This window comes from Macaca nemestrina, chromosome 1 (genome assembly GCF_043159975.1).
Source record: "Macaca nemestrina isolate mMacNem1 chromosome 1, mMacNem.hap1, whole genome shotgun sequence".
NCBI classification, from domain to species: Eukaryota; Metazoa; Chordata; class Mammalia; order Primates; family Cercopithecidae; genus Macaca; species Macaca nemestrina.
In genome coordinates this window covers 137,171,121-137,187,204 of record NC_092125.1, presented here as the reverse complement: position 1 = coordinate 137,187,204, position 16,084 = coordinate 137,171,121, and positions in this window count along the sequence as shown.

Here is a 16,084-nt window from a genome sequence, read left to right as displayed (position 1 = left end):
AGTTCCTTCAGCTTGGGCCAGATTTCTTGATGAATTTTCTGCAAGGCTTGTAGGGAAAATAAGAGTTCAGAGACATTTTCTGTTTCGGACTTGAGCAGATCATCTTTTAGGCCGGGAACTAAGGGTGGGGGTTTGCCATACATAATTTTATAAGGAGTAAGGCCTAGTCTGTAAGGGGTATTATGGGCCCGGAACAGAGCGTAGGGGAGAAGGACCACCCAATTAGCGCCAGTCTCCATAGTCAATTTAGTTAAGGTCTCTTTTAAGGTCCGATTCATTCTCTCTACCTGTCCTGAACTCTGGGGCCTGTAACCGCAATGTAGTTTCTAATTTGCCCCAAGGATGGAAGCCAAATCCTGACTTACCTTAGCGACGAAGGCCAGCCTATTATCTGACCTTATCTGGACGGGGAAGCCATACCTGGGGAGAATATCTTCCAGGATTTTCTTTGCTACAACCTGAGCAGTTTCTTTCTTGGTGGGGAATGCTTCAGTCCACCCTGAAAAAGTATCTACAAAGACAAGTAAGTACCGATACCCGTATTTTCCTGGCTTTATCTCAGTAAAATCTACTTCCCAGTAGATACCGGGCCTGGTTCCCCTGAGCCTTGTTCCCGTTGCAGCCTGGGATTGGGGATAGGCGTTGTTAAGCTGGCAGACTTTGCAACTTGTCATGATGTTGCTGGCCATCTCGGCTGTATGTCTGAATTTGAGCTTAGAGCGTTTGATCAGGTCTATCATCCGCCGAGCACCCAGGTGGGTGGTTCAGTGGATGTGTTCTAACACTTGTTGTTCTAATTTTTCTGGTAGGATGGTTTGGTCATTAGTATCAGTCCACCACCCATTCTGGATCTGTTTCAGGGGAAGCTTGTCAATCCACTGGAGATCTTGTTCTGAATAATCAGGGAAATATGGCAAGTCCTGGGGGCCCAGGTCAGGGAGCTGGAGTGCAAGGAGTTGGCTGGGAGCCTTTGCTACCTTTCTTGCAGTTTGGTCCACCAGAAAGTTGCCTTGAGCAGTTGGAGTAGTTAGTTTTTGATGCCCTGGGCAATGCATAATGGCTAACTTTTCTGGCCTCCATAGGGCTGTTATCAGGGCTAGGATTTCTTGCTTGTTTTTTATCTCTTTTCCTTTAGCCGTCAGTAACCCCCGCTCCCTGTAAATGGCCCCATGTATATGCGCTGTTGCAAAAGCATATCGGCTGTCTGTATATACCGTCAGCTTTTTCCCCGCCCCTAAGGTAAGAGCTTGGGTGAGCGCTATCAATTCGGCCTTCTGGGCCGATGTCCCTGGGGGCAGGGGTTCCGCCCAGATTACCTCAGTCTCTGAAGTCACTGCCGCTCCAGCATACCTCTGGCCCTGATGCATGAAGCTGCTCCTATCAGTGAACCAGACGAGGTCGGCATCAGGAAGTGGGCGATCCTGCAGGTCTTCTCGAACTCCGTGCACCTGAGCTAGTATCTCGGTGCAGTCGTGGAGTGGGGCGTCCAGGTCCGGGTTGGGCAGCAGCGAGGCAGGGTTTAAGGTCATTGGGGGCAGGAAAGTTATCCCAGGTCTTCATGGAGGGCCTCATCGAACAGGGTAGGAGAGTTTTTGAATCCTTGCGGCAGTCTGGTCTATGTCAGTTGGCCACTTATGCCCTTATTAGGGTTATTCTGCTCGAAGGCGAAGAGCTTTTGGCTCTGAGGGGCTAAAGGCAAACTGAAGAAAGCATCTTTTAAATCTAAAACAGTGTACCATTGATGTTTAGGGTTTAGGGTACTCAAGAGGGTATATGGGTTAGGCACAGTTGGATGTATGTCCACAACCCTCTTATTGATTTTTCTTAAGTCTTGTACAGGTCTGTATTCTCCACTATTAGGTTTTCGTACCGGCAACAATGGAGTATTCCAGGGTGAGTGACATGAGCGGAGGACCCCTTGGTCAAGGAGCCGGCGGATATGCGGGGCAATTCCTTTCTTGGCCTCTAGGGGCATCAGGTATTGGCGTACCCGCACGGGGTCTGCCCCAGGTTTAAGTTTAACAAATAAAGCAGGACGGTGTTTTGCTAGTCCTAAGCCCCCTGTTTCCGCCCAAGCTTCTGGATATTGCTGGAGCCAGGTTGCTATGTCCTGGTCAGGGGCCGTTTGCTCCTGGTGGAGCCGGTACTTATCTTCTAGGGTTATAGTTAGGACAGACACGGGTTGATTGTGGGAGTTGGTCACGATGGGCCCCTTAGGGAGGAAATGGATCTGTGCTCCTGTATTGACCAAGAACTGGACCGGGGACCCCTCCACTTGCAAAGTTACCTTAGGTTCGGGGAGGGGATCCGAACCCCGTCTTCCCTAGTCTTCATTTTGAGTGACTAGTATGGGTGTAGACCTAGGGGGTCCCTGTCCTCGTTGTTTCTTTTTGGGGCAGTCTCTTACCCAGTGGCCAGCCTCCTTGCAGTAGGCACATTGGTCTTTTTTTTCAGATTATCATGCCTTGGGGGGCCACCTGGGTTGGGTGTACTCTGGCTGTAGATGCTCTTTCTGTACTACTGCTGCCAGGACCTTGGTCATTTTTTCAGTGGCCTTAAATTGCCTTTCTTCTGGAGTATCTCTGTTATTGTAAACCCGCTGGGCTATCTGAAGGAGGTCCTGAATCCGCTTTCCTTCCAAGTCTTCTAATTTTTGGAGTTTTCTCTGGGGCTGCCTGATTTACGAATGACATTACAACAGCTGTCTGACTTTCTGGAGCCTCTGGATCTATGAGGGTGTACTGTCTAAAAGCTTCCATTAATCTTTCTAAGTAGGTGGCTGGGCTCTCTGTCTTTTCTTGCCGAATAGAATATATTTTAGCCAAATTAGTGGGCTTGCGAGCAGCTGCCCGGAGACCTGCCATTAGAGTCTGGCGATAAAGGTGTAGCCGTCCCCTACCTTCTGCTGTGTTGTAGTCCTACGCCGGCCTGGTCAGAGGAAAGGTCGCGTTTATGAGGTCAGGGTTAGCAGTCGGTTGACCGTCGTCCCCCGGGACAAGCTTTCTAGCTTCTACCTGTATTCTCTCTCGCTCCTCCGTGGTAAACAAGATTCGGAGGAGCTGCTGACAATCATCCCAAGTGGGCTGGTGGGTGAACATGACACTATCCAGTAAAGCCAGTAGATCTTTGGGGTTGTCTGAAAACCGAGCACTCTGAGTTTTCCAGTTATACAGATTACTGGTGGAGAATGGCCAGTACTGGAGCCTGGGGATTCCTGTGTCATCTGGGGGTCCTATTTCCCGGAGGGGTAAAGCCACCGTGGAGTCAGGCGGCTGGGGGGGGGCTAGTCCGCGAAGTACGCCTTTGCGTCTGCCCCGCCGGCCCCTCAAAGTTACTTTCCCTTTCAGCAGGCCCGTGAGTGCCGGCTGCCTCCCCTCCGCCTGCTCTCTCCTGCTCTTTCATTCACACGCGCTCTCTTTCTCTCTGTCATCCCGTGTCCTTTCTCCTTCACACTCAGTCTTTTTTTCTTTCTGTCTCTCTCTCTGACTCTCCATGTCTGCCGTTTCTTCCCCTTTCTCTTTCCGATTTCCCTTCTCACTTTCTCCCTCTCCCGTCTCTTATGGTCTTTCTCTCACTCATTCTCTCCCTCTCCCCAGTCTCACTTTCTGTGTCTCTTTTTGTAAAGGAATGTGGGTTAGAATCCCTGTAAAGGAAATCTGCGCCAGAAGCCGGGAGCCCGGGGACCGGGCCGCGAGTGCGGCGCCGGAAGCGCGCGCCGGAAGCCGGGAGCCCGGGGACCGGGCCGGGAGCGCGGCGCCGGAAGCCGGGAGCCCGGGGACCGGGGCCGGGAGCGCGGCGCCGGAAGCTGGGAGCCCGGGGACCGGGGCAATTCAGACAGCGAGCGCACACCCGGGGACCTGGGCAATTCAGACAGCGAGCGCGCACCCGGGGACCGGGGCAATTCAGACCGCGAGCGCGCACCCGGGGACCGGGGCAATTCAGACAGCGAGCACGCACCCGGGGACCGGGGCAATTCAGACAGCGAGCGCGCACCCGGGGACCGGGGCAATTCAGACAGTGAGCGCGCACCCGGGGACCGGGGTCAGATTCAGCTGTTGCCCGGATCGCGAACGCGCTCCGGCAACTCAGATCGCAATTTAAATCAGAAGAGAGCCAGGGGACGTCTCCCACCGGTCTCCATTGGCTGTCCTATAGCGCGTCCGCCAGGACTGTGCCAGCTTCAGTTTCAGACCTCGCGAGTCACAGATTCAGATTCAGAACAGACACTCAGACACAGACAGACAAACGGAGACGAGCCAGCTCACCTATCAGTAGATCGATCTTAGCAGATCCGTTGACCAGGGGTCTGGTGGGCTTGGGGAATCCCGGATGAGACCCCAGATGTTATGCCCAGACTGTTTGTTCCCCAAAGAAGACCACCAGAGTCCAGAGTCAAAGCCAAGTGGCAAGGATCTTTACTACAAGTTCGAACTTGGTCCCTCCTTTACACAGTATACAAGAGGGCCCTGAACAATGCGAGCGTTTGCTTTTTATAGCCCGAAAGTTGTAGGGGAACAAAGAAATTCTTTTGGCTCCTGCGCTTTCAGTAACCTTGAATGGCTGTCCCCTTATCGGAGACTTTCCAGGTGGTGTTTATACTGGGCTCAGGGAGTTTGAGAGATATATGGTGGTGGGATGGGAGGATGGGATGTGTTTGTGCTAGGCTCAGGGAGTTTTGAGCCCGGGGCTGAGGAATGTGCCCAGCTCCTTTCATTATGGCAGTCCTAGTAAACTAGTACCAGGAATGAGGAATATGAAAGAATTCAAGATGATCTCAAAGTTGCTCAATGAGGTCATTTGAGAAAAGATGAAGGGTATGAGAGGAGTAGCTATTGCAGAAGGAGAACAAGATCATGAATTCAGTTTAGAAAACTTTGATTTTGAGACCTCTGCAGGAGAAAGTAAGAGAAAGCTTCCAAGGCCTAGCTTCCTTTAGAGAGTGCTGGGAGAGACCTAAAGTTGAGGAATAGAGAGAAAAGGCACCTCTGGACACCCACTGGCATTGGATCCAGCTCTGAGTTGCTTGCTTTCTGGACTTTAGAATGACAAAGCAGGTTTATGCACAGTTTCTCAATAAACAAGTCCCACTGAAGGTCACAGGCCCATTTCAACAGCTGGAGGAACCAAAGTCGGCAGTACTGGGCCATACTAGTGAAGGGCTGTTCCTGGACAGGGGTGTTACCTTATTGGGAAGATGAAGTGTTCATCCAGCATTAAGCCTGTAGCTATAAGCCAGGGATGAGACAAGGGTGTTTGCATTTGTTAGCATGAAGACAAACAAATCCAACACCCTTAGGTCAGAATTTCAGCTTAACTTGGTGTCTTGTGCTTGAATATCCTCTGCAACCTCTCCTGACTTTCCACTTTCCAAAGTGAGTCTTTTAAAATGCTCATGTTTTGGCTCACGCCTGTAATCCCAGCACTTTGGGAGGTCGAGAGGGCAGATCACGAGGTTAGGAGATCGAGACCATCCTGGCTAACACGGTGAAACCCCATCTCTAATAAAAATACAAAACATTAGCCAGGCGTGGTGGCGGGCACCTGTAGTCCCAGCTACTTGAGAGGCTGAGGCAGGAGAATGGTGTGAACCCCAAAGGCGGAGCTTACAGTGAGCTGAGATCGCACCACTGCACTCCAGTCTGGGTGACAGAGCAAGACTCTGCCTCAAAAAAAAAAAAAAAAAAAAAAATGGCCACGTTTATTGGTCTTATGCTTATAAAAAAAAAGTCTATGTGGACAAGCACTCGTTGATTTAATAAATAATGCTTAAGTGCTTACTCTGTGCCAGGATTCTGAAAAGCACTGTGGGTAAATGGTAGGCAAATCTAAACCTGTTCATGTCTTCGGAGAGTCTACTGTTTGAACAGAAAAAGAGAAGAAGAGAATGAGGCCAAACAAGAGGCTGTTCACCTGAGGAAATGGATGGGAGGTGGGCAAGCCCACCTGGCAGAGGCTCACCTGGCTGAATACCTATGAAATTGCCATGGATGATCTCAAAATTCAAAGAAAAGTCCTGTTCATAGAAATAAAAACCTTGAAAACACAAATTCATAGGCAAAGGGCTGAGAGGCCACATAAATTACTTTCAGTGAAAACAACAAATAATATTTCTATTATTTCTGTTTCATTATTCAAGGCAGTCGTGATGGGAACTTGAAAGCATGAGAGTCAGGGCAAAGAGAATTACTGAAAGAGTAAAACTGTCTTAAAGATGTGAGGTTGGCCACTTATGGAGAGGACAAGCACGACAGGGCTTGGGGGACCAAAGTCCAGCTGCACTGACCCCACTCAGCTCTGCTCTGTTCAACCTCTTCCCAACCCTGTCCCCATCCCCAGACAAGCAGAAGTTGTGGATAAAGATTGTTTTTGCCCTCCACATCTCCAATAATCTCTTTTTAAATGGCTGCAACCAACCCAACAAAAGAACTTACTTAACGTATTAGTAGTATCTTAAATGATGAAATTTTATCTTGTCCATAAAATAGCTGCAATTAAAACAAATTATCTCTTTCCATTCATAGCTTAATTCATATAGCACATGTGATAGAGCCTTTTTAATTGCTCACTTTTATTGGTCTTATTTCAAAATGAATTCATGTTTATAGTCTAGCATTTAGAAAATTCCAAGGCAAAGCTAGGCTACATTTGTGTGGTTCCTCTTGGTGTCTCCAGTGCCCCATGCCACCGCTGCACAGAGGACATTAAGCATTGGACACAGAGAACTAAAGGAATCACCCATAGTTAATCCTTAATCACCACTTAAGGAATCACCCATAATCTCAATACCAACAGATACTTACCCTCACTTTTTTGATATGTTTTTTCCAGTCACTTGTGTATGTAAGCATACATACAAAAACAGGGGTGTTTGTGTGTGTGTAAAAATGTGTGTTTACAGAGTTCGTTTTACAGGAAAGCACAAAGTCAGATAGTTGTTATAGGGCACCTATGGGAAATGTCATAGGAGACTAAAGATGCGACGAAACTTTGGGACCACCACTCTCAATCATCCTAACACTTGATCTTTCCATGGCTACCCTAAGGTAGAATAAATGGCTTTTGTAAAGCACTTACTTAAATCTCCTCTCCTTAATTGAGGTACTCTGCTTTCTTACCCTTATTTATGTATCCAAGTTAGGGAGAAACATCCCATTATGTCACAAATAAGATTAAAAGTAGTCGTAATTAAATTTCACCATGTGCCCTGAGTTTTCCCAGCTGAGAATTATAAGAAAAAAATCAAAAGGTCTTCTCCTCTTACTAGACTACTAGACTTACTAGACCACTCACCAAATGGTCATTACATTTTCCTGTAGGCTGCAGACAAGATCTCTCTATCATCTATCATAAGATCTCTCTCTCAATCACCAAGTGAAAAAACACACTCGGGGGTCCAGGAATGTGTAGGCAATTGAAGAGTTTCTCTTTTAAGAATGGCAGTTCATCAGGCTAAGTGTCCAAGAAAATAATGAAAAAAATGTGGTATATTCATACTGGGGGATATGCCAGATTTAAAAAAAAAAAACACATTTGAGTTACACATAGCCACATGGATAAATCTCTAATGCAGAACTTTTAATAAGAAAAAGGCAGATTGCAGAAATATATACATGGCAGTATAATATCATGTATATAAAGTTTCAACACAAAAACATGCTATATATCTTTTATGGATATATCCATGTGCAGTAAAAAATATAAAATAGGCATGAGAATGACAAAGACAAATTTTAGAGGATTTATTACCTTAGGGAGAAAAAGAAACGGCATCATAAGGATTACGAGATTTGAATCGAATCTACAATATTTTATTCCTTAAGCTGAGTAGCGGGTACCTGGGTGTTCATATACTCAAAACCATTTTTGTCGCAAGAAATATTTTAAAAATTTTTAAAAAGCTAGATAATATGATTGACATCTCCAGGTACTTGAAGATCTGGCATGTTGATGATGGAAAGTATCCTATGACTAGTGGGTAAAGCTATTATGAAGGCAAATTTTAGGTCATTCTTAGGAAAAATCTAAAAGGGCTGTCTAAAAATGAACAGTGTCTTCCATGTGATTAAGGAGTAAAACAGAGTTAAGGTCTTCAGAGGTAGCAAATTACAGTGCAAGCAGAGTTCACTTGTCTTTGTCTTAAAAGCAAAGATTTCTTTTCTCTTGCAGAATTCCCGGGACATATCCTGATAAAGCTTTATATCTCAGCAGCATCACTCTGATTGCTCTTTTTTCAGTTGGTGTCGTTGGAAGCCCCTAAACCCTATTTCACTTCAGTGCCATTGACTGGCACTTCCTGCCACTTACATCATAGCCAGTTGGCAGTGCCCGGGTTAGACAGATCTGCTACCTGGTTCTGGTTCTGCATTATTGTCATTCCTTGTGCCAGTCATAAGGATTCACTGGCACCCCTCAGAGATTAGGAGTTCTCCAGGTCTGGAGATATTAAAAAAGAGAGAGATGGTCAGGGATGCTATAGAAGGGATTTTAGTAGTCTCTGGTATGCTGGAGCACATAACCTTTGAGTATGGATTTCCATATTCATTTAATCAAGAAATGTTTAATGAGTGTTCACTTTGCGCAAGGCACCTCGCTTGTTAAGCTTCTATGGCTCTAGAATTTGTCTTTGAAAATGCATCTCTAACTTTACAGAAATGAAAATTGAGACACGATGGGAAAACTTATTTTAAGTAAACAATAAGGCAGGCAGGCAGGCTGTGGTTTGCAGACCCACCGCTTCTAGTCTTATTGCCAAGAGCACTATGAGAGTTACAGGAACATTTTGGAGATAATGGCTACATTCACAGACTGGTACATGTCTTACAGTGGAAGACACCCCAGAGGTTATCCAATTCAAGTACTTCATTTTAAAGATGAGGAAACAAAAGCCTAGGGAGGTGTGTGGCTAACTGATTGCAAAATCTATTCTCAGATATGGTATTTCCTTCCCAACCTTGAAGGTTATGTTCCTGAAAACCTCCACGGTAAGGAGAAATTACGTTTGAGGAACTTATGACCTTAGGAAGAAAATAGAGTTTGGGGAGTAAGATAGTGAGTGAATCTGTGAAAGTTATCATCATTGTTTTATATCTACTAACAAAATGATGTAGGTACCATTGATACCCACTTTATTTTATGCTAAACACATTCATTTGTAATGATGAATCTTGTGCAGGTGATTTTTATTTACTTCTTAGAATTCCTTATTAACAATTCTTTAGGCTCTCTCTATACATACTTTTTGTAAAACTTCTTGTGAGTCATTGCTTTTTTGCGTAAATATTGGTTCCAGTGGATTGTTTGCTGTTTCAGGTCCTGTTGTCTCTGCTTTTTTGCGCCTTTGACATTATCATTGGAACTTATAACTTCTAACCTCTACTCTGACTCAACTTGGTTGTTTCCTGATTCCTCTTGCTTCTTCTTGCTGTTCCTTCTCTCTGCTGTCCTTTAATTGTAGCTGCTCACCAGGACTATGCCGTAAACTTTCACCTTCTCTCACTGTTTGCTCTCCCTATGTAACTATCATGTTTGATAACGAGGTCCTGCTGAGTAAGCCTGCTTGCTATCTTTCCAGGCTGTGCTTTCCCACTCCTGCAGCCACTGCCTTAATTCAGGTTATCACTGTCTCTCACCAGGACCCCTGCAGTCATCTCCTTGATTGGTCAATGCTTTCATTATTTGCTTTGTGCTCTGAGTGAAATTTTCTTATGACGGCTTGTAGTTCCCAGTGGCTGCATGTGCCTATAGAACACTAACTTCCTAAGCATTTCCTCCAAGGCCCTCCATCTTAGCTCTTGTACCCTTTACTCCAGCCATATTTATCGACCCTACTTGATGGCCTAATGTACCAGACTATTTGGCATCTTCATGCCTTTGTGAACTGACTTTTCTTCATCAGGAATGCCCTTCACTCTGCCCCTCTCACTCTAACCATTTCACCTCCCATGTGCAATCACCTACATGGTGAACATCTACTCTTCCTCGAAAACTTTGCTCATACCATCACCTCTCCCTTGGAGGTACCACTTCCTACTTCTACTTTCTGCTCATCTCCTACCTCATTAAAGAGAATGGGAGGTTCCCGCCACAAAATCTGAAAGCCTCCCACCACAAAACCTGTCTTCTTCCCTCTGTGCAATTCAATATAATTCCTTGTAATCAAATGCTCATCCCTGAATTCATGTTGGGAATCCCATCCCTCTCACTTTCTCAAGAAGTTCAATGCTTCCGTCAGACTGTCTCCAGTCAATTATTCCCATCAGCACATAGCCATAATCCAGTATTACTGTCCTAAAACAATATTCCATATTGATCCACATCCCTTTCCAGCTACCATTCATTCTTTTCTCTCTTTCACAATAAAACTCCATAAAATAGTTGTGTACACACAGCACCTTTACATTTTCACTTCACAGTCACTTTGGAATTCACTTTAAATTGGCATTCACCCACATGACCCAGTTGGTCACTAATGATCTTTATATTGCTGCGTCCACATTTTCATCTCACTAGAACTCTCAGCAACATCCAACAATGGACCATTCTCTTCTCAAAATTGACCACTCTCTCCCCAAAATTGTTCTTGGCTTACATGATTTCATGTTTCCCTGGTCTTTTATCTGCTTCTCTACCTGCTCCTCCTAAGCCTCTGTTGTGTCTTTTCTTCCACTTTCTGTAATACCTCTAAGTATTGAATTTCCTCCGTATTCTGCTCTGAACCCCATGCCTTAAGTTTCCATAAATAATCTCATTCATCCTCATGGCTTAAAATACCAATTCCAAGCCAATGACTCCTACCTCTGTATCTCTAGTCCTAACCTTTCCTCTGACCTCCTGACTTACACACTTGTTTTTATAACACCCACTTATGAATGCTTCATGAACATCTCACATAAATATACCCAAGACTGCATTTTTATTTCCCTCCAAAAATCTAGTCCTCCTTCCATCCTCCCTGCCTCTTTTTTTTTTTTTTTTTTTGGCAACATCATCCACCCTGTTGATCAGGCCTGGACCCTGAGAGCCATTCGTTATTTCTCCCTGTCTTTCTTCTTCTAGTCCAATTCATCACTAAGTCTGATCATCTGTCTCCTAAATGCATCGTAAGGAGATCCACTTGTCTTCATTGTTACTGCCACATTGTAGTTGATCCACTATTATTTTAAACCTAACAACCACAATACCTTCAAACTGATCTCCATGTACACAGAACACAGTGACTCTCATCCTTAATTGAATCTCTACAAAGCCACATAAACAGTCTTTCTTGAAACATAAATCCCAGCATGACACTACCTGACATGCAATCTCTCTTTGCACTTTGTCTTAGTCCGGGCACATCAATGTTGCTATAAGTCCTGTTGGTCAACCTCCTGCCCTGTTCCCTGAGCTCATTTTACATTAGTGAATCCTCACTCTCCACTCTCTAGACTGACTCCTGACATTTTCTCAAGCAAGTTGATTTCTTTCTCATCTTCATCCTTCACATGTGGTACACGATGCTTCCCAAGTTTAGAACTCCACTCTCCCTTATGTTCTCGTAAAGGATTCATATGTCCTTTAGGTCTTGGCTTAAATGCCATCTTTTCAGAGAAGCCTTCTCTGGCGACCTTATCTTAGTCAATCTTCCATTGTTGTATTGTTGTATTTATTTGCTTTGTTTCTTGCTACTTCCTCTACTTGACTCTGTAGAAGGCTCTGCATAATTGACCAAAATATATACAGTGTTTGTCAGAGTCCTAGTCACCTATTAGTACTAAGGAATTATTTGTTGAATAACTTAATGATTTTTTGCAGTCACACAAGTGTTGTTTTGATTGCCTGGAAATAATTGCCTAAGATGACATGAAAGATTAAAGAGTGAAGAGTAGAAGATAGCACCACTTTGGGTTAAAAGTTTACTTAAGTCAGTAACTCCTCAAGAAACAGCTACCAGCATTCCTGGGACTATTATGCCCTGGTCTACTTGTAGTCTGTTTGTATTCCAGCCTACTTTGGCACCTTGTTGTCTCTGCTTACTGACCTTCTGCATAAGAGTAAAATAGAAAGTGACTTGGAACCATGGATACCTAAAGTGTGACATTTAAAAAAAATCCTCAGAAAAACTAATATCCTGGTTATCTTTGAATGTGCTAAGAGACTCTTTTTTTTTAATGTTTTTTATTTTGAATATAGAGAACATTGAGGTTTAAAATGGAAAATTCTATTAAAAAGTAAAAGGGATGCGTTTAGATATCTTACAGTTACCTCTGCCACTGTCCCTCCCATTCCTTATAGGAAACTAACATTTAGTAGAATTTTATATTTATTCTGCTATTTGGGCAAATATAAACAAATGCAAATATAATTTTTTCTTTTCCTCCATTTTTATTCAAAATATAAGTAATATGCACAATTTTGTATCTTACCTTTTTTATTTAATATATTCTGGAAAACGTTCTGTATTAGTATACAAAGATTATTCTTTTTTCACAGCTGCATAATATTCCAACCTGTGGCTATATCAAAGATTATTTAACCAGTACCCCATAGATGGACATTTGGAGTGTCCCCAATCTTTTGTGAGGAAAGACTATGTATGTATAAATTCCCAGAAGCTAAACTGATGGACCAATGTATAATGCATTTAAAAATTTTCATAAATATTGTTAGCTGGGTTTCAGAGAGTCTTTTGTTCCCACAACCTTTACAATAAAATGTGCCACCAAAGTTTTGACTTTTTTTTCTATTTCAATTGGTAAAACCTGACATTTCAATGTAGGTTTTATTTGAATTTATTATTATGAGTATGGTTAAGCATCCAATTTATATATTCACTTTTTCTGTGAATTAACAATTCATGCTTTTGCTCATTTTTAATTTGATTCTTCTAGCTTGTTTTTCCATATCAACTTCAGATTCGGCTGGTAAAGTTCCATCAAAAAAAAAAAATGTGTAGTTTTATTGAGATTGCATTAAATATATCAGTTAACTCAAAAATAGACTTTTCTTAATAATGTAGAGTCTTCCTACCCTAGAACTTGGTAAATTTTGCTGTTTTTTCAAGTCTACATTGTGTGTACATCAAGTGAATTTTACGGTTCTCTTTATATAGCTGTCTACAATTCTAGTTGTTTTCCATAGATATTTTAGGTCTTTTGCTATTATAAATGTGGTTCTTATTTTTCAAATATTTTCTGTCTGATTGTTGTTTGTATATATGAAAGCCAAAAAATAGAAGTAGATAAATTCAATTTCATTCGTATTAAATAAATTATTTTTTGTAGTCTTTACCTGATTCTCTTGTAGTTGTGGCTAAACACTCATATGTAAATAAGGATAGATTTACCCCCTTTATTTGTAATTTTTATTTCCAATATCTTTCTATTTTTAAATGTTAATATGGAATCCTTCTTGTAATATGAAATTATAGTAATGTAAAGGAATTGAGAGACTTATCATGTTCCTGAGTTTGATGAAGATGATTCTAGAGTTTCACCATTATATTTGATGCTGATATATAAATATTACGGAGATCAGTTTCAGCAAAGATAGAATAATTATGTATCATAAACAAAACAAGCCAAAAGTCTCAGTGATGTGAACAAATTCTATTCGAGTTTGTTGATTATGTTGTCCGGCTCCTCTTTGTCCTTACTTATTTTTTGTTCGCTTGATCTTTCTTGGACTGAAAGTGGTAAATCAAAGCCTTGTGCAGTCAGCGTCTTTCCACTTCTCTACATGTTTCCTGCAAATGCTGTTTTGTTATACTTGCTGCCATTTTGATACATATATATTCATATATTTATAATTTTATTTCCTCTCTTAACATTACAAATTTTCTTCGTTATTTTGTTATGCTTATTAGCCAAAAATCAACTTTGATAACTAAGATTTCAAGCCCTACCAAACTAGTACATGTCTCATTGTCGAGCATTTGCAGTCAGTTTTCCCAGTGTCCTTGCATAATACAGACCCAAGTCTTCTTTCATTTCAGGAAAATGTTCTTAACTTATATTTATGATTTTTTTCAGTTTTATTATTTTGATTTTCTTTGGGGAGAAATTTACTAATGGATATATTTGCATCTCTGATTGTTTTTAAATCTCCTTTATTTCTGTTTCCCTTTGCTTTTCTAGTTTCTATCCTCTGTCTTTTATTCTCTGTGGTGTCTACTCTGTCATGTGCAAAAATTAGTCTCCGTTTCTGAAATAATTGTATCTTATCTATTTCTTTCCTGAGCTCTGTCAGTAACTGCTTTGCCTCCTTCAATCCTTGATGCTTTTAGTCTAAGATACACTTTCCTGATTTCTTGTATTTCTGTTTTGTGGTTTTGTTTCATAACAGTGATTGCTTCAGTATTATTTGATATTGGATTAAAATTTTCATATGCTTTTAGGGTAATTTTTTTCCTATTGAATTTTCATCATTTTTAGAAGTTTTCTAATTTTTAAAACATTTTTTCTTGAAGTATCTTTGTATTTTTGTCTTTGTGTTGTGCCCATTCTTTGCTTGATGCTCATATTAAATGAGTTAGGTTTTTGTGGACTTGGTAATAGCCAGAGTTTCCTAGAGCAAAGGAGAAGGGAGAAGGACAAAGTATACTTTGAGTCTCTGTGGGTCAAAGACACCATTTTTGTTGCTACAGGGATAGATATATTTTTAAAATATAGTGTTTCTTTCTTTCAGAACCTTTTTAAATTCAGGAATACTTAATCAGCAAGTCCTGTACTTGCCTGGATCCTTTATAAGTGCTGCCCTTTATGGGCACAGGCCTTGCCTTCTAATGTCATCTATGTATTAAATAATTAGGTATTGTTTATTTGTTCTTGTTGCAGTATTCTCAGATCTGCCTTTGGGACCCACTGGGCACTTTTCCTGCTGCACATGCTGTCTCTTCCTCCATTTGATTTTCATTTGGTCTCAGTCTAGTTCTCAGTAATTTTTGCTTATGATAAAGTTTGGTTGGTTTTTTTGTTTGTTTTTGGGGACTTTTTTGTAAGTCTTCTGAGAATTTCTGAGAACTACCCCACTCAGCCCCTGAGCCTGCCCACACCTTCTCACTATTCTGCCTCAGTGTTCTATGGGTAAGCCTGCAGGCTCTGTTGGTGTCAGTTACTTTAGAAGATTATCTATTTTTTTCTGTTTTCTAGTCTCCATGAAAATAGAATTTTAGGTTATTTTTGTACATTCTCTTGCTCTACTCATTTTCCAAGAGGAAACATGGCAATATTCAGAACTAAACTGCTGTCGCTTTCCTTCAGAAAACCCTACTGCAAAGATTTTTTTTGTTGCCATCAGGCCTGTCCCTAACATTTGCAATTCCAGGAGCAAAAGTAGGCCAACACACCATGTGCCAAAATCTTTAAGGGTCAGAAATCAAACTAACAAACTATTAAATGAAACATGTTCTATTCTCTTTCTTTAACACATATACCTTCATAATGACTTGCACGACCAGATTCCAGTGTAGAATTTTCAGATTTGGGGGCATGCCACTCCTGTCCTTAACCTGCGCCCCACTTCTCTTACCATCAAAAACTGTTTGCACCCCATGAAGGGCCTGGTGAGCATACACGGAACATCCCAGCCAGATTGTCCATGCTCCTTCCACATTATCTGCAATCAGCTGCCCCTTGGCTAGGCTGAGGATCTGAAGGTGTGCCCAATGGTAATATAGCCCATCCTTGGGATGCTCAGAGAGGATGGGAAGGCCTCTGAACTGGGCTCCCCAAAGCATGTTCTACAAGTTGATTGGGGCATTTCCTCTTGGCCGTGTGAACTCTTTATTCAGGGGAGAGGGAGAGGTATTGGCCAAAGGCAGGCCAGAAGAGGGCTGCCAAAAGTGTGAACACCATGTGATTTTCCACTGCTGTTTGAGTTTTTATCATTAATGTTTATTTATTTAATCATAAAAAAGCTTAATTTTTTTTTTAAAAAGGAACTTTGAATGAATCAGTGGCCTTTTGTTCATTTAAAGAATGTCTCGTGTTTTTCTATTTGAAATGTAAAAGCTAAGTAAGTAGAAAGTAAGATTTCTGGTCGTCTTAATTTTCTTCTTTGTCCTTTCCTATAGGCTATGTATTTTCAGGTCTAAATGTGTCCTGTT